Here is a 19,191-nt window from a genome sequence, read left to right on the forward strand (position 1 = left end):
GGGACCCACCCAGGAGTTCAGGAGGGGACCCACCCAAGAGTTCATGGCAGGACCCAGGTGTTCAGGAGGGGACCGAATAATTCAGAAGGGGACCCAAGTTCAGGGGGTAACCCAAGAGTTCAAGAGGGGACACAGGAGCTCAGGGGGGGACCAAAGAGTTCAGGAGGGGGACCAGGAGTTCAGGAGGGACCTACCCAGGAGTTCAGAAGGGACCTACCCAGGAGTTCAGGGGGGGGACCTAAGAGTGCCCCAAATGACCCAGGAGCTCAGGAGGGGACCCAGGAGGGCCCCAAGGGACCCAAGAGTTCGGGAGGGACCCAAGAGTGCCCTAAAAGATCCAGGAGTTCAGGGGGGGACCCAAGAGTGCCCTAAAGGACCCAAGAGTTTGGGCGGGAGCCAGGAGTTCCCCAAAGGACCCAAGAATTCAGGAGGGACCCAAGAGTTCAGGGGGGACCTAGGAGTTCAGGAGGGGACCCGAGAGCTTAGAAGGGGACCTAAGAGTTCAGGAGGGGACCGAGGGCTTAGAAGGGGACCCAGGAGTGCCCCAAAGGATCCAGGAGTTCAGGGGGGAACCCAGGACTTCTGAGGGGACCCAGGAGTACCCCAAAGGACCCAAGAGTTCAGGGGGGGACCCAGGAGTGCCCCAAAGGATCCAGGAGTTCAGGGGGGAACCCAGGACTTCTGAGGGGACCCAGGAGTACCCCAAAGGACCCAAGAGTTCAGGAGGGGACCCAGGAGTGCCCCAAAGGACCCAAGAGTTCAGGAGGGGAACCAGGAGTGCCCCAAAGGACCCAGAGTTCAGGAGGGACCCAGGAGTTCAGGAGGGGACCCAAGAGCTTAGAAGGGGACCCAAAAGTTCAGGAGGGGACCCAGGAGTTCAGGATTGAACTAAGAGTACAGGGGGGAACCCAGGAGTTGCCCAAAGGACCTAGGAGTTCAGGAGGGGACCCACCCAGCAGTTCAGGGTGGGACCCAGGTGTTCAGGAGGGGACCGAAGAATTCAGAAGGGGACCCCAGTTCAGGGGGTAACCCAAGAGTTCGAGAGGGGACACAGGAGTTCAGGGGGGGACCAAAGAGTTCAGGAGGGGGACCAGGAGTTCAGGAGGGACCCACCCAGGAGTTCAGAAGAGGACCCACCCAGGAGTTCAGGGGGGGGACCTAGGAGTTCAGCGGGGGACCCAGGAGTGCCCTAAAGGATGCAGAGTTCAGGAGGGACCCAGGAGTTCAGGATTGAACTAAGAGTTCAGGGTGGGACCCACCCAGGAGTTCAGGAGGGGACCCACCCAGGAGGTCAGGAGGGGGACCTAGGAGTGCCCCAAAGGATCCAGAGCTCAGGAGGGACCCAGGAGTTCAGGATTGAACTAAGAGTACAGGGGGGGACCCAGGAGTGCCCCAAAGGAACCAGGAGTTCAGGGGGGGACCTAGGAGTGCCCCAAATGACCCAGGAGTGCCCCAAAGGACCCAAGAGTTTAGGGGGGGACCCAGAAGTTCAGTGTAGGACCTGCCCAGGAGTTCAGGAGGGGACCCACCCAAGAGTTCATGGCAGGACCCAGGTGTTCAGGAGGGGACCGAATAATTCAGAAGGGGACCCAAGTTCAGGGGGTAACCCAAGAGTTCAAGAGGGGACACAGGAGCTCAGGGCGGGGACCAAAGAGTTCAGGAGGGGGACCAGGAGTTCAGGAGGGACCTACCCAGGAGTTCAGAAGGGACCTACCCAGGAGTTCAGGGGGGGGACCTAAGAGTGCCCCAAATGACCCAGGAGCTCAGGAGGGGACCCAGGAGGGCCCCAAGGGACCCAAGAGTTCGGGAGGGACCCAAGAGTGCCCTAAAAGATCCAGGAGTTCAGGGGGGGACCCAAGAGTGCCCTAAAGGACCCAAGAGCTTGGGCGGGAGCCAGGAGTTCCCCAAAGGACCCAAGAATTCAGGAGGGACCCAAGAGTTCAGGGGGGACCTAGGAGTTCAGGAGGGGACCCGAGAGCTTAGAAGGGGACCTAAGAGTTCAGGAGGGGACCGAGGGCTTAGAAGGGGACCCAGGAGTGCCCCAAAGGATCCAGGAGTTCAGGGGGGAACCCAGGAGTTCAGTGGGGGACCCAGGAGTGCCCCAAAGGACCCAAGAGTTCAGGAGGGGACCCACTCAGGAGTTCAGGAGGGGGGACCCAGGAGTTCGGGAGGGGACCCAAGTGTTCAAGAGGGACCCAGCAGTTCAGGAGGGACCCAGCAGTGCCCCAAAGGACCCAGGAGTTCAGGGGGGAACCCAGGAGTTCAGGGAGTAACCCACGAGTTCAGGGCGGGACCCAGGAGTTCTGAGGGGACTCAGGAGTTCAGGGGGGAGCCGAGAGCTTAGAAGGGGACCCAAGAGTTCAGGACGGGAGCCAGGAGTTCAGGGGGGGACCCAGCCAGGAGTTCAGGGGGGGACCCAGCCAGGAGTTCAGGGGGGGACCCAGCCAGGAGTTCAGGGGGGACCCAGCCAGGAGTTCAGGGGGGGACCCAGCCAGGAGTTCAGGGGGGGACCCAGCCAGGAGTTCAGGGGGGACCCAGCCAGGAGTTCAGGGGGGGACCCAGGAGTGCCCCAAAGGACCCAAGAGTTCCGGAGGGACCCAAGAGTTCAGGAGGGGACCCAAGAGTTCAGGAGGGGACCCACCCAGGAGTTCAGGCGGGACCCTGGAGCTCAGGGTGGGACCTGAGAGCTTAGAAGGGGACCCAAGAGTTCAGGAGGGGACCCAAGAGTTCAGGAGGGGACCCAAGAGTTCAGGAGAGGACCCGAGAGCTTAGAAGGGGACCCAAGAGTTCAGGGCGGGACCCAGGAGTTCACGGCGGGACCCAGGAGTGCCCCAACAGATCCAGAGTTCAGGAGGGACCCAGGAGTTCAGGGGGGGGACCCAGGAGTTCGGGGGGGACCCAGGAGTGCCCCAAGGGACCCAAGAGTTCAGGAGGGGACCCAGCAGTGCCCCAAAGGACCCGGGAGTTCAGGGGGGAACACAGGAGTTCTGAGGGGACCCAGGAGTTCAGGAGGGGACCCAAGAGTTCAGGGGGGACCTGAGAGCTTAGAAGGGGACCCAAGAGTTCAGGACGGGAGCCAGGAGTTCAGGGGGGGACCCAGCCAGGAGTTCAGGGGGGACCCAGCCAGGAGTTCAGGGGGGGACCCAGCCAGGAGTTCAGGGGGGGACCCAGGAGTGCCCCAAAGGACCCAAGAGTTCCGGAGGGACCCAAGAGTTCAGGAGGGGACCCAAGAGTTCAGGAGGGGACCCACCCAGGAGTTCAGGCGGGACCCTGGAGTTCAGGGTGGGACCTGAGAGCTTAGAAGGGGACCCAAGAGTTCAGGAGGCGAGCCAGGAGTTCCAGGGGGACCCAGGAGTGCCCCAAAGCACCCAAGAGTTCAGGAGGGACCCAAGAGTTCAGGAAGGACCCAAGAGTTCAGGAGGGGACCCAAGAGTTCAGGAGGGGACCCAAGAGTTCACGGCGGGACCCAGGAGTGCCCCAACGGATCCAGAGTTCAGGAGGGACCCAGGAGTTCAGGGGGGGGACCCAGGAGTTCGGGGGGGACCCAGGAGTGCCCCAAGGGACCCAAGAGTTCAGGAGGGGACCCAGCAGTGCCCCAAAGGACCCGGGAGTTCAGGGGGGAACACAGGAGTTCTGAGGGGACCCAGGAGTTCAGGAGGGGACCCAAGAGTTCAGGGGGGACCTGAGAGCTTAGAAGGGGACCCAAGAGTTCAGGACGGGAGCCAGGAGTTCAGGAGGGACCCAGGAGTTCAGGAGGGACCCAGGAGTTCAGGAGGGGACCCAGGAGTGCCCCAAAGGACCCAGGAGTTCATGGGGGAACCCAGGAGTTCTGAGGGGACCCAGGAGTGCCCCAAAGGACCCAAGAGTTCAGGAGGGGACCCAGGAGTTCAGGAGGGGACCCAGGAGTTCAGGAGGGGACCCAAGAGTTCAAGGGGGACCCAAGAGTTCAAGGGGGACCCAAGAGTTCTGAGGGGGACCCAAGAGTTCAGGGGGGACCCAAGAGTTCAGGGGGGACCCAAGAGTGCTCCAAAGGACCCAAGAGTTCAGGAGGGGACCCACCCAGGAGTTCAGGAGGGACCCAGGAGTTCAGGGCCAGACCTGAGAGCTTAGAAGGGGACCAAAGAGTTCAGGAGGGGAGCCAGGAGTTCAGGGGGGACCCAGGAGTGCCCCAAAGCACCCAAGAGTTCAGGAGGGACCCAAGAGTTCAGGGGGGGACCCAAGAGTTCAGGGGGGGACCCACCCAGGAGTTTAGGAGGGGACCCAGGAGTTCTGAGGGGACTCAGGAGTTCAGGAGGGGACCTGAGAGTTCTGAGGGGACCCAGCAGTGCCCCAAAGAACCCAGGAGTTCAGGAGGGACCCTGGAGTTCAGGAGGGGACCCAAGAGTGCCCCAAAGGACCCAGGAGTGCCCCAAAGGACCCAGGAGTTCAGGGGGGAACCCAGGAGTTCTGAGGGGACCCAAGAGTGCCCCAAAGGACCCAAGAGTTCAAGAGGGGACCCCCCCAGGAGTTCAGGGGGGAGACCTAGGAGTTCAGGGGGGGACCCAGGAGTACCTTAAAGGATCCAGAGTTCAGGAGGGGACCCAGGAGTTCAGGGCGGGACCAAGGAGTGCCCCAAAGGATCCAGGAGTTCGGGAGGGACCCAAGAGTTCAGGAGGGACCCAGGAGTGCCCCAAAGGATCCAGGAGTTCAGGAGGGGACCAAAGAGATGAGGAGGGGGACCCAAGAGATGAGGAGGGGGACCCAAGAGATGAGGAGGGGGACCCAAGAGATGAGGAGGGGACCCAAGAGATGAGGAGGGGGACCCAAGAGATGAGGAGGGGGACCCAAGAGATGAGGAGGGACCCACCCAGGAGTTCAGGAGGGGAGCCAGGAGTTACAGGGGGACCCAGGAGTGCCCCAAAGCACCCAAGAGTTCAGGAGGGACCCAAGAGTTCAGGAGGGGACCCAAGAGTTCAGGAGGGGACCCAAGAGTTCAGGAGGGGACCCAAGAGTTCAGGAGGGACCCAAGAGTTCAGGAGGGGACCCAGCAGTGCCCCAAAGGACCCGGGAGTTCAGGGTGTAACCCACGAGTTCTGAGGCGACTCAGGAGTTCAGGAGGGGACCCAAGAGTTCAGGGGGGACCCAGGAGTTCAGGAAGGGACCCAGGAGTTCTGAGGGGACCCAAGAGTTCAGGAGGGGACCCAAGAGTTCAGGGGGGGACCCAAGAGCTTAGAAGGGGACCCAAGAGTTCAAGACAAGAGCCAGGAGTTCAGGGGGGGACCCAGGAATTCAGGAGGGCACCCACCCAGGAGTTCAGGAGGGGATCCAAGAGTTCAAGAGGGACCCAAGAGTTCAGGGGGGAACCCAGGAGTTCAGGGGGGGACCCAGGAGTGCCCCAAAGGACCCAAGAGTTCCGGAGGGACCCAAGAGTTCAGGAGGGGACCCAAGAGTTCAGGGGGGGACCCAGCCAGGAGTTCAGGGGGGGACCCAGCCAGGAGTTCAGGGGGGGACCCAGGAGTTCAGGGGGGGACCCAGGAGTGCCCCAAAGGACCCAAGAGTTCCGGAGGGACCCAAGAGATCAGGAGGGGACCCAAGAGTTCAGGAGGGGACCCACCCATGAGTTCAGGCGGGACCCTGGAGTTCAGGGTGGGACCTGAGAGCTTAGAAGGGGACCCAAGAGTTCAGGAGGCGAGCCAGGAGTTCCAGGGGGACCCAGGAGTGCCCCAAAGCACCCAAGAGTTCAGGAGGGACCCAAGAGTTCAGGAATGACCCAAGAGTTCAGGAGGGACCCAAGAGTTCAGGAGGGACCCAAGAGATGAGGAGGGGACCCAAGAGATGAGGAGGGACCCACCCAGGAGTTCAGGAGGGGAGCCAGGAGTTCCAGGGGGACCCAGGAGTGCCCCAAAGCACCCAAGAGTTCAGGAGGGACCCAAGAGTTCAGGAGGGACCCAAGAGTTCAGGAGGGGACCCAGCAGTGCCCCAAAGGACCCGGGAGTTCAGGGAGTAACCCACGAGTTCTGAGGCGACTCAGGAGTTCAGGAGGGGACCCAAGAGTTCAGGGGGGACCCAGGAGTTCAGGAGGGGACCCAGGAGTTCTGAGGGGACCCAGGAGTTCTGAGGGGACCCAGGAGTTCAGGGGGGACCTGAGAGCTTAGAAGGGGACCCAAGAGTTCAGGGCGGGACCCAGGAGTTCACGGCGGGACCCAGGAGTGCCCCAACGGATCCAGAGTTCAGGAGGGACCCAGGAGTTCAGGGGGGGGACCCAGGAGTTCGGGGGGGACCCAGGATTTCGGGGGGGACCCAGGAGTGCCCCAAGGGACCCAAGAGTTCAGGAGGGGACCCAGCAGTGCCCCAAAGGACCCGGGAGTTCAGGGGGGAACACAGGAGTTCTGAGGGGACCCAGGAGTTCAGGAGGGGACCCAAGAGTTCAGGGGGGACCTGAGAGCTTAGAAGGGGACCCAAGAGTTCAGGACGGGAGCCAGGAGTTCACGAGGGACCCAGGAGTTCAGGAGGGGACCCAGGAGTGCCCCAAAGGACCCAGGAGTTCATGGGGGAACCCAGGAGTTCTGAGGGGACCCAGGAGTGCCCCAAAGGACCCAAGAGTTCAGGAGGGGACCCAATAGTTCAGGAGGGGACCCAGGAGTTCAGGAGGGGCCCCAGGAGTTCAAGGGGGACCCAAGAGTTCAAGGGGGACCCAAGAGTTCTGAGGGGACCCAAGAGTTCAGGGGGGACCCAAGAGCGCTCCAAAGGACCCAAGAGTTCAGGAGGGGACCCAAGAGTTCAGGAGGGGACCCACCCAGGAGTTCAGGAGGGACCCAGGAGTTCAGGGCCAGACCTGAGAGCTTAGAAGGGGACCAAAGAGTTCAGGAGGGGAGCCAGGAGTTCAGGGGGGACCCAGGAGTGCCCCAAAGCACCCAAGAGTTCAGGAGGGACCCAAGAGTTCAGGCGGGGACCCAAGAGTTCAGGGGGGTCCCAAGAGTTCAGGGGGGGACCCACCCAGGAGTTTAGGAGCGGACCCAGGAGTTCTGAGGGGACTCAGGAGTTCAGGAGGGGACCCAAGAGTTCAGGGGGGACCCAGGAGTTCAGGAGGGGACCCAGGAGTTTTGAGGGGACCCAGGAGTTTTGAGGGGACCCAGGAGTTCAGGAGGGGACCCAAGAGTTCAGGAGGGGACCCGAGAGCTTAGAAGGGGACCCAAGAGTTCAGGGGGGACCCAGGAGTTCAGGAGGGGACCCAGGAGTTCTGAGGGGACCCAGGAGTTCTGAGGGGACCCAAGAGTTCAGGAGGGGACCCAAGAGTTCAGGAGGGGACCCAAGAGTTCAGGGGGGACCCGACAGCTTAGAAGGGGACCCAAGAGTTCAAGACAAGAGCCAGGAGTTCAGGGGGGGACCCAGGAATTCAGGAGGGGACCCACGCAGGAGTTCAGGCGGGGATCCAAGAGTTCAAGAGGGACCCAAGAGTTCAGGGGGGAACCCAGGAGTTCTGAGGGGACCCAGCAGTGCCCCAAAGCACCCAAGAGTTCAGGAGGGACCCAAGAGTTCAGGGGGGGACCCAAGAGTTCTGAGGGGACTCAGGAGTTCAGGAGGGAACCCGAGAGTTCTGAGGGGACCCAGCAGTGCCCCAAAGGACCCAGGAGTTCGGGAGGGACCCAGGAATTCGGGAGGGGACCCAAGTGTTCAAGAGGGACCCAGCAGTTCAGGAGGGACCCAGCAGTGCCCCAAAGGACCCAGGAGTTCAGGGGGGAACCCAGGAGTTCAGGGAGTAACCCACGAGTTCAGGGCGGGACCCAGGAGTTCTGAGGGGACTCAGGAGTTCAGGGGGGACCCGAGAGCTTAGAAGGGGACCCAAGAGTTCAGGACGGGAGCCAGGAGTTCAGGGGGGGACCCAGCCAGGAGTTCAGGGGGGACCCAGCCAGGAGTTCAGGGGGGGACCCAGCCAGGAGTTCAGGGGGGGACCCAGGAGTGCCCCAAAGGACCCAAGAGTTCCGGAGGGACCCAAGAGTTCAGGAGGGGACCCAAGAGTTCAGGAGGGGACCCACCCAGGAGTTCAGGCGGGACCCTGGAGTTCAGGGTGGGACCTGAGAGCTTAGAAGGGGACCCAAGAGTTCAGGAGGCGAGCCAGGAGTTCCAGGGGGACCCAGGAGTGCCCCAAAGCACCCAAGAGTTCAGGAGGGACCCAAGAGTTCAGGAGGGGACCCAAGAGTTCAGGAGGGGACCCAAGAGTTCAGGAGGGGACCCAAGAGTTCACGGCGGGACCCAGGAGTGCCCCAACGGATCCAGAGTTCAGGAGGGACCCAGGAGTTCAGGGGGGGGAGCCAGGAGTTCGGGGGGGACCCAGGAGTGCCCCAAGGGACCCAAGAGTTCAGGAGGGGACCCAGCAGTGCCCCAAAGGACCCGGGAGTTCAGGGGGGAACACAGGAGTTCTGAGGGGACCCAGGAGTTCAGGAGGGGACCCAAGAGTTCAGGGGGGACCTGAGAGCTTAGAAGGGGACCCAAGAGTTCAGGACGGGAGCCAGGAGTTCACGAGGGACCCAGGAGTTCAGGAGGGACCCAGGAGTTCAGGAGGGGACCCAGGAGTTCAGGAGGGGACCCAGGAGTGCCCCAAAGGACCCAGGAGTTCATGGGGGAACCCAGGAGTTCTGAGGGGACCCAGGAGTGCCCCAAAGGACCCAAGAGTTCAGGAGGGGACCCAGGAGTTCAGGAGGGGACCCAGGAGTTCAGGAGGGGCCCCAGGAGTTCAAGGGGGACCCAAGAGTTCAAGGGGGACCCAAGAGTTCTGAGGGGACCCAAGAGTTCAGGGGGGACCCAAGAGTGCTCCAAAGGACCCAAGAGTTCAGGAGGGGACCCACCCAGGAGTTCAGGAGGGACCCAGGAGTTCAGGGCCAGACCTGAGAGCTTAGAAGGGGACCAAAGAGTTCAGGAGGGGAGCCAGGAGTTCAGGAGGGACCCAGGAGTGCCCCAAAGCACCCAAGAGTTCAGGAGGGACCCAAGAGTTCAGGGGGGGACCCAAGAGTTCAGGGGGGGACCCAAGAGTTCAGGGGGGGACCCACCCAGGAGTTTAGGAGGGGACCCAGGAGTTCTGAGGGGACTCAGGAGTTCAGGAGGGGACCTGAGAGTTCTGAGGGGACCCAGCAGTGCCCCAAAGGACCCAGGAGTTCAGGAGGGGACCCAAGAGTGCCCCAAAGGACCCAGGAGTGCCCCAAAGGACCCAGGAGTTCAGGGGGGAACCCAGGAGTTCTGAGGGGACCCAAGAGTGCCCCAAAGGACCCAAGAGTTCAAGAGGGGACCTAAGGGTTCTGGAGGGGACCCCCCCAGGAGTTCAGGGGAAAGACCTAGGAGTTCAGGGAGGGACCCAGGAGTACCTTAAAGGATCCAGAGTTCAGGAGGGGACCCAGGAGTTCAGGGCGGGACCAAGGAGTGCCCCAAAGGATCCAGGATTTCGGGAGGGACCCAAGAGTTCAGGAGGGACCCAGGAGTGCCCCAAAGGATCCAGGAGTTCAGGAGGGGACCAAAGAGATGAGGAGGGGGACCAAAGAGATGAGGAGGGGGACCCAAGAGTTCAGGAGGGGACCCAAGAGATGAGGAGGGGGACCCAAGAGATGAGGAGGGGGACCCAAGAGATGAGGAGGGACCCACCCAGGAGTTCAGGAGGGGAGCCAGGAGTTCCAGGGGGACCCAGGAGTGCCCCAAAGCACCCAAGAGTTCAGGAGGGACCCAAGAGTTCAGGAGGGACCCAAGAGTTCAGGAGGGGACCCAGCAGTGCCCCAAAGGACCCGGGAGTTCAGGGAGTAACCCACGAGTTCTGAGGCGACTCAGGAGTTCAGGAGGGGACCCAAGAGTTCAGGGGGGACCCAGGAGTTCAGGAGGGGACCCAGGAGTTCTGAGGGGACCCAGGAGTTCTGAGGGGACCCAGGAGTTCAGGAGGGGACCCAGGAGTTCAGGAGGGACCCGAGAGCTTAGAAGGGGACCCAAGAGTTCAAGACAAGAGCCAGGAGTTCAGGGGGGGACCCAGGAATTCAGGAGGGCACCCACCCAGGAGTTCAGGAGGGGATCCAAGAGTTCAAGAGGGACCCAAGAGTTCAGGGGGGAACCCAGGAGTACTGAGGGGACCCAGGAGTGCCCCAAAGGACCCAAGAGTTCAGGAGGGACCCAAGAGTTCAGGAGGGGACCCAGGAGTTCAGGAGGGGACCCAGGAGTGCCCCAAAGGACCCAGGCATTCATGGGGGAACCCAGGAGTTCTGAGGGGACCCAGGAGTGCCCCAAAGGACCCAATAGTTCAGGAGGGGACCCAATAGTTCAGGAGGGGACCCAGGAGTTCAGGAGAGGACCAATGAGTTCAGGAGGGACCCAGGAGTGCCCCAAAGGACCCAGGAGTTCAGGGGGGGACCCAGGAGTTCTGAGGGGACCCAGGAGTGCCCCAAGGGACCCAAGAGTTCAGGAGGGGACCCAGGCGTTCGGGACGGACCCAAGAGTACGGGAGGGACCCAAGAGTGCCCCAAAGGACCCAGGAGATCAGGGGGCACCCAGGAGTTCAGGAGGGGACCCTGGAGAGCCCCAAAGGATCCAGACTTCAGGAAGGACCCAGCAGTGCCCCAAAGGACCCAGGAGTTCGGGAGGGACCCAGGAATTCGGGAGGGGACCCAAGTGTTCAAGAGGGACCCAGCAGTTCAGGAGGGACCCAGCAGTGCCCCAAAGGACCCAGGAGTTCAGGGGGGAACCCAGGAGTTCAGGGAGTAACCCACGAGTTCAGGGCGGGACCCAGGAGTTCTGAGGGGACTCAGGAGTTCAGGGGGGAGCCGAGAGCTTAGAAGGGGACCCAAGAGTTCAGGACGGGAGCCAGGAGTTCAGGGGGGGACCCAGCCAGGAGTTCAGGGGGGAACCCAGGAGTGCCCCAAAGGACCCAAGAGTTCCAGAGGGACCCAAGAGTTCAGGAGGGGACCCAAGAGTTCAGGGGGGGACCCAGCCAGGAGTTCAGGGGGGGACCCAGCCAGGAGTTCAGGGGGGGACCCAGGAGTGCCCCAAAGGACCCAAGAGTTCCGGAGGGACCCAAGAGTTCAGGAGGGGACCCAAGAGTTCAGGAGGGGACCCACCCAGGAGTTCAGGCCGGACCCTGGAGTTCAGGGTGGGACCTGAGAGCTTAGAAGGGGACCCAAGAGTTCAGGAGGCGAGCCAGGAGTTCCAGGGGGACCCAGGAGTGCCCCAAAGCACCCAAGAGTTCAGGAGGGACCCAAGAGTTCAGGAGGGACCCAAGAGTTCAGGAGGGGACCCAAGAGTTCAGGAGGGGACCCAAGAGTTCAGGAGGGGACCCGAGAGCTTAGAAGGGGACCCAAGAGTTCAGGGCGGGACCCAGGAGTTCACGGCGGGACCCAGGAGTGCCCCAACGGATCCAGAGTTCAGGAGGGACCCAGGAGTTCAGGGGGGGGACCCAGGAGTTCGGGGGGGACCCAGGAGTGCCCCAAGGGACCCAAGAGTTCAGGAGGGGACCCAGCAGTGCCCCAAAGGACCCGGGAGTTCAGGGGGGAACACAGGAGTTCTGAGGGGACCCAGGAGTTCAGGAGGGGACCCAAGAGTTCAGGACGGGAGCCAGGAGTTCAGGAGGGACCCAGGAGTTCAGGAGGGACCCAGGAGTTCAGGAGGGGACCCAGGAGTTCAGGAGGGGACCCAGGAGTGCCCCAAAGGACCCAGGAGTTCATGGGGGAACCCAGGAGTTCTGAGGGGACCCAGGAGTGCCCCAAAGGACCCAAGAGTTCAGGAGGGGACCCAGGAGTTCAGGAGGGGACCCAGGAGTTCAAGGGGGACCCAAGAGTTCAGGGGGGACCCAAGAGTTCAGGGGGGACCCAAGAGTTCAGGGGGGACCCAAGAGTTCAGGGGGGACCCAAGAGTGCTCCAAGGGACCCAAGAGTTCAGGAGGGGACCCACCCAGGAGTTCAGGAGGGACCCAGGAGTTCAGGGCCAGACCTGAGAGCTTAGAAGGGGACCAAAGGGTTCAGGAGGGGAGCCAGGAGTTTAGGGGGGACCCAGGAGTGCCCCAAAGCACCCAAGAGTTCAGGAGGGACCCAAGAGTTCAGGCGGGGACCCAAGAGTTCAGGGGGGGACCCAAGAGTTCAGGGGGGGACCCAAGAGTTCAGGGGGGGACCCACCCAGGAGTTTAGGAGGGGACCCAGGAGTTCTGAGGGGACTCAGGAGTTCAGGAGGGGACCTGAGAGTTCTGAGGGGACCTAGCAGTGCCCCAAAGGACCCAGGAGTTCAGGAGGGGACCCAAGAGTGCCCCAAAGGACCCAGGAGTGCCCCAAAGGACCCAGGAGTTCAGGGGGGAACCCAGGAGTTCTGAGGGGACCCAAGAGTGCCCCAAAGGACCCAAGAGTTCAAGAGGGGACCTAAGGGTTCTGGAGGGGACCCCCCCAGGAGTTCAGGGGGGAGACCTAGGAGTTCAGGGGGGGACCCAGGAGTACCTTAAAGGATCCAGAGTTCAGGAGGGGACCCAGGAGTTCAGGGCGGGACCAAGGAGTGCCCCAAAGGATCCAGGAGTTCGGGAGGGACCCAAGAGTTCAGGAGGGACCCAGGAGTGCCCCAAAGGATCCAGGAGTTCAGGAGGGGACCAAAGAGATGAGGAGGGGGACCCAAGAGATGAGGAGGGGGACCCAAGAGATGAGGAGGGGGACCCAAGAGATGAGGAGGGGGACCCAAGAGATGAGGAGGGACCCACCCAGGAGTTCAGGAGGGGAGCCAGGAGTTCCAGGGGGACCCAGGAGTGCCCCAAAGCACCCAAGAGTTCAGGAGGGACCCAAGAGTTCAGGAGGGACCCAAGAGTTCAGGAGGGGACCCAAGAGTTCAGGAGGGGACCCAAGAGTTCAGGAGGGGACCCAGCAGTGCCCCAAAGGACCCGGGAGTTCAGGGAGTAACCCACGAGTTCTGAGGCGACTCAGGAGTTCAGGAGGGGACCCAAGAGTTCAGGGGGGACCCAGAAGTTCAGGAGGGGACCCAGGAGTTCTGAGGGGACCCAGGAGTTCAGGAGGGGACCCAAGAGTTCAGGGGGGGACCCGACAGCTTAGAAGGGGACCGAAGAGTTCAAGACAAGAGCCAGGAGTTCAGGGGGGGACCCAGGAATTCAGGAGGGGACCCACCCAGGAGTTCAGGAGGGGATCCAAGAGTTCAAGAGGGACCCAAGAGTTCAGGGGGGAACCCAGGAGTTCAGGGGGGGACCCAGGAGTGCCCCAAAGGACCCAAGAGTTCCGGAGGGAGCCAAGAGTTCAGGGGGGGACCCAGCCAGGAGTTCAGGGGGGGACCCAGCCAGGAGTTCAGGGGGGGACCCAGCCAGGAGTTCAGGGGGGGACCCAGGAGTTCAGGGGGGGACCCAGGAGTGCCCCAAAGGACCCAAGAGTTCCGGAGGGACCCAAGAGTTCCGGAGGGGACCCAAGAGTTCAGGAGGGGACCCAAGAGTTCAGGAGGGGACCCAAGAGTTCAGGAGGGGACCCACCCAGGAGTTCAGGCGGGACCCTGGAGTTCAGGGTGGGACCTGAGAGCTTAGAAGAAGACCCAAGAGTTCAGGAGGCGAGCCAGGAGTTCCAGGGGGACCCCGGAGTGCCCCAAAGCACCCAAGAGTTCAGGAGGGACCCAAGAGTTCAGGAGGGACCCAAGAGTTCAGGAGGGACCCAAGAGTTCAGGAGGGGACCCAGCAGTGCCCCAAAGGACCCGGGAGTTCAGGGAGTAACCCACGAGTTCTGAGGCGACTCAGGAGTTCAGGAGGGGACCCAAGAGTTCAGGGGGGACCCAGGAGTTCAGGAGGGGACCCAGGAGTTCAGGAGGGGACCCAGGAGTTCAGGGGGGACCCGACAGCTTAGAAGGGGACCCAAGAGTTCAAGACAAGAGCCATGAGTTCAGGGGGGGACCCAGGAATTCAGGAGGGCACCCACCCAGGAGTTCAGGAGGGGATCCAAGAGTTCAAGAGGGACCCAAGAGTTCAGGGGGGAACCCAGGAGTTCAGGGGGGGACCCAGGAGTGCCCCAAAGGACCCAAGAGTTCCGGAGGGACCCAAGAGTTCAGGAGGGGACCCAAGAGTTCAGGGGGGGACCCAGCCAGGAGTTCAGGGGGGGACCCAGCCAGGAGTTCAGGGGGGGCCCAGGAGTTCAGGGGGGGACCCAGGAGTGCCCCAAAGGACCCAAGAGTTCCGGAGGGACCCAAGAGTTCAGGAGGGGACCCAAGAGTTCAGGAGGGGACCCACCCAGGAGTTCAGGCGGGACCCTGGAGTTCAGGGTGGGACCTGAGAGCTTAGAAGGGGACCCAAGAGTTCAGGAGGCGAGCCAGGAGTTCCAGGGGGACCCAGGAGTGCCCCAAAGCACCCAAGAGTTCAGGAGGGACCCAAGAGTTCAGGAGGGACCCAAGAGTTCAGGAGGGGACCCAAGAGTTCAGGAGGGGACCCAAGAGTTCAGGAGGGGACCCAAGAGTTCAGGAGGGGACCCAAGAGCTTAGAAGGGGACCCAAGAGTTCAGGGCGGGACCCAGGAGTTCACGGCGGGACCCAGGAGTGCCCCAACGGATCCAGAGTTCAGGAGGGACCCAGGAGTTCAGGGGGGGGACCCAGGAGTTCGGGGGGGGGACCCAGGAGTGCCCCAAGGGACCCAAGAGTTCAGGAGGGGACCCAGCAGTGCCCCAAAGGACCCGGGAGTTCAGGGGGGAACACAGGAGTTCTGAGGGGACCCAGGAGTTCAGGAGGGGACCCAATAGTTCAGGGGCGACCTGAGAGCTTAGAAGGGGACCCAAGAGTTCAGGACGGGAGCCAGGAGTTCACGAGGGACCCAGGAGTTCAGGAGGGGACCCAGGAGTGCCCCAAAGGACCCAGGAGTTCATGGGGGAACCCAGGAGTTCTGAGGGGACCCAGGAGTGCCCCAAAGGACCCAAGAGTTCAGGAGGGGACCCAATAGTTCAGGAGGGGACCCAATAGTTCAGGAGGGGACCCAGGAGTTCAAGGGGGACCCAAGAGTTCTGAGGGGACCCAAGAGTTCAGGGGGGACCCAAGAGTGCTCCAAAGGACCCAAGAGTTCAGGAGGGGACCCAAGAGTTCAGGAGGGGACCCAAGAGTTCAGGAGGGGACCCACCCAGGAGTTCAGGAGGGACCCAGGAGTTCAGGGCCAGACCTGAGAGCTTAGAAGGGGACCAAAGAGTTCAGGAGGGGAGCCAGGAGTTCAGGGGGGACCCAGGAGTGCCCCAAAGCACCCAAGAGTTCAGGAGGGACCCAAGAGTTCAGGGGGGGACCCAAGAGTTCAGGGGGGGACCCACCCAGGAGTTTAGGAGCGGACCCAGGAGTTCTGAGGGGACTCAGGAGTTCAGGAGGGGACCTGAGAGTTCTGAGGGGACCCAGCAGTGCCCCAAAGGACCCAGGAGTTCAGGAGGGACCCTGGAGTTCAGGAGGGGACCCAAGAGTGCCCCAAAGGACCCAGGAGTGCCCCAAAGGACCCAGGAGTTCAGGGGGGAACCCAGGAGTTCTGAGGGGACCCAAGAGTGCCCCAAAGGACCCAAGAGTTCAAGAGGGGACCTAAGGGTTCTGGAGGGGACCCCCCAGGAGTTCAGGGGGGAGACCTAGGAGTTCAGGGGGGGACCCAGGAGTACCTTAAAGGATCCAGAGTTCAGGAGGGGACCCAGGAGTTCAGGGCGGGACCAAGGAGTGCCCCAAAGGATCCAGGAGTTCGGGAGGGACCCAAGAGTTCAGGAGGGACCCAGGAGTGCCCCAAAGGATCCAGGAGTTCGGGAAGGACCCAAGAGTTCAGGAGGGACCCAGGAGTGCCCCAAAGGATCAAGGAGTTCAGGAGGGGACCAAAGAGATGAGGAGGGGGACCCAAGAGATGAGGAGGGGGACCCAAGAGTTCAGGAGGGGACCCAAGAGATGAGGAGGGGGACCCAAGAGATGAGGAGGGGGACCCAAGAGATGAGGAGGGGGACCCAAGAGATGAGGAGGGACCCACCCAGGAGTTCAGGAGGGGAACCAGGAGTTCCAGGGGGACCCAGGAGTGCCCCAAAGCACCCAAGAGTTCAGGAGGGACCCAGGAGTTCAGGAGGGACCCAAGAGTTCAGGAGGGGACCCAAGAGTTCAGGAGGGGACCCAAGAGTTCAGGAGGGGACCCAAGAGTTCAGGAGGGGACCCAAGAGTTCACGGCGGGACCCAGGAGTGCCCCAACGGATCCAGAGTTCAGGAGGGACCCAGGAGTTCAGGGGGGGGACCCAGGAGTTCGGGGGGGACCCAGGAGTGCCCCAAGGGACCCAAGAGTTCAGGAGGGGACCCAGCAGTGCCCCAAAGGACGCGGGAGTTCAGGGGGGAACACAGGAGTTCTGAGGGGACCCAGGAGTTCAGGAGGGGACCCAGGAGTTCAGGGGGGGACCAAAGAGTTCAGGAGGGGACCCAGGAGTGCCCCAAAGGACCCAGGAGTTCAGGAGGGGACCCACCCAGGAGTTCAGGAGGGGACCCACCCAGGAGTTCAGGAGGGGACCCAGCAGTGCCCAAAAGGACCCAGGAGTTCTGAGGGGACCCAGGAGTGCCCCAAAGGACCCAAGAGTTCAGGAGGGGACCCAATAGTTCAGGAGGGGACCCAGGAGTTCAGGAGGGGCCCCAGGAGTTCAAGAGGGACCCAAGAGTTCAACGGGGACCCAAGAGTTCAGGGGGGACCCAAGAGTTCAGGGGGGACCCAAGAGTTCAGGGGGGACCCAAGAGTTCAGGGGGGACCCAAGAGTTCAGGGGGGACCCAAGAGTGCTCCAAAGGACCCAAGAGTTCAGGAGGGGACCCAAGAGTTCAGGAGGGGACCCACCCAGGAGTTCAGAAGGGACCCAGGAGTTCAGGGCCAGACCTGAGAGCTTAGAAGGGGACCAAAGAGTTCAGGAGGGGAGCCAGGAGTTCAGGGGGGACCCAGGAGTGCCCCAAAGCACCCAAGAGTTCAGGAGGGACCCAAGAGTTCAGGGGGGGACCTAAGAGTTCAGGGGGGGACCCACCCAGGAGTTTAGGAGGGGACCCAGGAGTTCTGAGGGGACTCAGGAGTTCAGGAGGGGACCTGAGAGTTCTGAGGGGACCCAGCAGTGCCCCAAAGGACCCAGGAGTTCAGGAGGGACCCTGGAGTTCAGGAGGGGACCCAAGAGTGCCCCAAAGGACCCAGGAGTGCCCCAAAGGACCCAGGAGTTCAGGGGGGAACCCAGGAGTTCTGAGGGGACCCAAGAGTGCCCCAAAGGACCCAAGAGTTCAAGAGGGGACCTAAGGGTTCTGGAGGGGACCCCCCAGGAGTTCAGGGGGGAGACCTAGGAGTTCAGGAGGGGACCCAGCAGTGCCCCAAAGGACCCGGGAGTTCAGGGGGGAACACAGGAGTTCTGAGGGGACTCAGGAGTTCAGGAGGGGACCCAAGAGTTCAGGGGGGACCTGAGAGCTTAGAAGGGGACCCAAGAGTTCAGAAGGGGAGCCAGGAGTTCAGGGGGGACCCAGGAATTCAGGAGGGGACCCAAGAGTTCAAGAGGGACCCAAGAGTTCAAGAGGGAACCCAGGAGTGCTCCAAAGGACCCAAGAGTTCAGGGGGGGACGCAAGAGTTCAGGGGGGGACCCACCCAGGAGTTCAGGAGGGACCCAGGAGTTCAGGGCCAGACCTGAGAGCTTAGAAGGGGACCCAAGAGTTCAGGAGGGGAGCCAGGAGTTCAGGGTGGACCCAGGAGTGCCCCAAAGCACCCAAGAGTTCAGGAGGGACCCAAGACTTCAGGGGGGGACCCAGCAGTGCCCCAAAGGACCCAGGAGTTCAGGGGGGAACACAGGAGTTCAGGAGGGGATCCAAGAGTTCAAGAGGGACCCAAGAGTTCAGGGGGGGACCCACCCAGGAGTTTAGGAGCGGACCCAGGAGTTCTGAGGGGACTCAGGAGTTCAGGAGGGGACCCGAGAGTTCTGAGGGGACCCAGCAGTGCCCCAAAGGACCCAGGAGTTCGGGAGGGACCCAGGAATTCGGGAGGGGACCCAGGAGTTCAGGAGGGGGGACCCAGGATTTCAGGAGGGACCCAGGAGTGCCTCAAAGGACCCAGGAGTTCAGGGAGTAACCCACGAGTTCAGGAGGGGACCCAGGAGTTCAGGGGGGCCCCCAAGAGCTCAGGGGGGACCAAAGAGTTCAGGAGGGACCCAGCAGTGCCCCAAAGGACCCAGGAGTTCAGGAGGGGACCCAAGAGTTCAGGGGGGAGCCGAGAGCTTAGAAGGGGACCCAAGAGTTCAGGACAGGAGCCAGGAGTTCAGGAGGGACCCACCAAGGAGTTCAGGAGGGACCCACCCAGGAGTTCTGAGGGGACCCAGGAGTGCCCCAAACCACCCAAGAGTTCAGGAGGGACCCAAGAGTTCAGGAGGGGACCCAGCCAGGGGTTCAGGAGGGGACCCAAGAGTTCAGGAGGGGACCCAGGAGTTCAGGAGGGGACCCAGGAGTTCAGGAGGGGACCTGAGAGCTTAGAAGGGGACCCAAGAGTTCAGGAGGGGAGCCAGGAGTTCCGTGGGGACTCAGGAGTGCCCCAAAGCACCCAAGAGTTCAAGAGGGACCCAGGAGTGCCCCAAAGCACCCAAGAGTTCAAGAGGGACGCAAGAGTTCAAGAGGGGACCCACCCAGGAGTTCGGGAGGGGACCCACCCAGGAGTTCTGAGGGGACCCAGGAGTTCGGGAGTGGACCCAAGAGCTTAGAAGGGGACCCAAGAGTTCAGGGCGGGACCCAGGAGTGCCCCAAAGGACCCAGAGTTCAGGAGGGACCCAGGAGTGCCCCAAGGGACCCAAGAGTTCAGGAGGGGACCCAGGAGTGCCCCAAAGGACCCCGGAGTTCAGGGGGGAACACAGGAGTTCTGAGGGGACTCAGGAGTTCAGGAGGGGACCCAAGAGTTCAGGGGGGACCCGAGAGCTTAGAAGGGGACCCAAGAGTTCAAGACAAGAGCCAGGAGTTCAGGGGGGGACCCAGGAATTCAGGAGGGGATCCAAGAGTTCAAGAGGGACCCAAGAGTTCAGGGGGGAACCCAGGAGTTCTGAGGGGACCCAGGAATGCTCCAAAGGACCCAAGAGTTCAGGAGGGGACCCAAGAGTTCAGGAGGGGACCCAAGAGTTCAGGAGGGGACCCAGGAGTGCCCCAAAGCACCCAAGAGTTAAGGGGGGGACCCACCCAGGAGTTCAGGAGGGACCCAGGAGTTCAGGGCGAGACCTGAGAGCTTAGAAGGGGACCAAAGAGTTCAGGA

The sequence above is a fragment of the Patagioenas fasciata genome, chromosome 28, assembly GCF_037038585.1.
Source record: "Patagioenas fasciata isolate bPatFas1 chromosome 28, bPatFas1.hap1, whole genome shotgun sequence".
Taxonomy (NCBI): Eukaryota; Metazoa; Chordata; class Aves; order Columbiformes; family Columbidae; genus Patagioenas; species Patagioenas fasciata.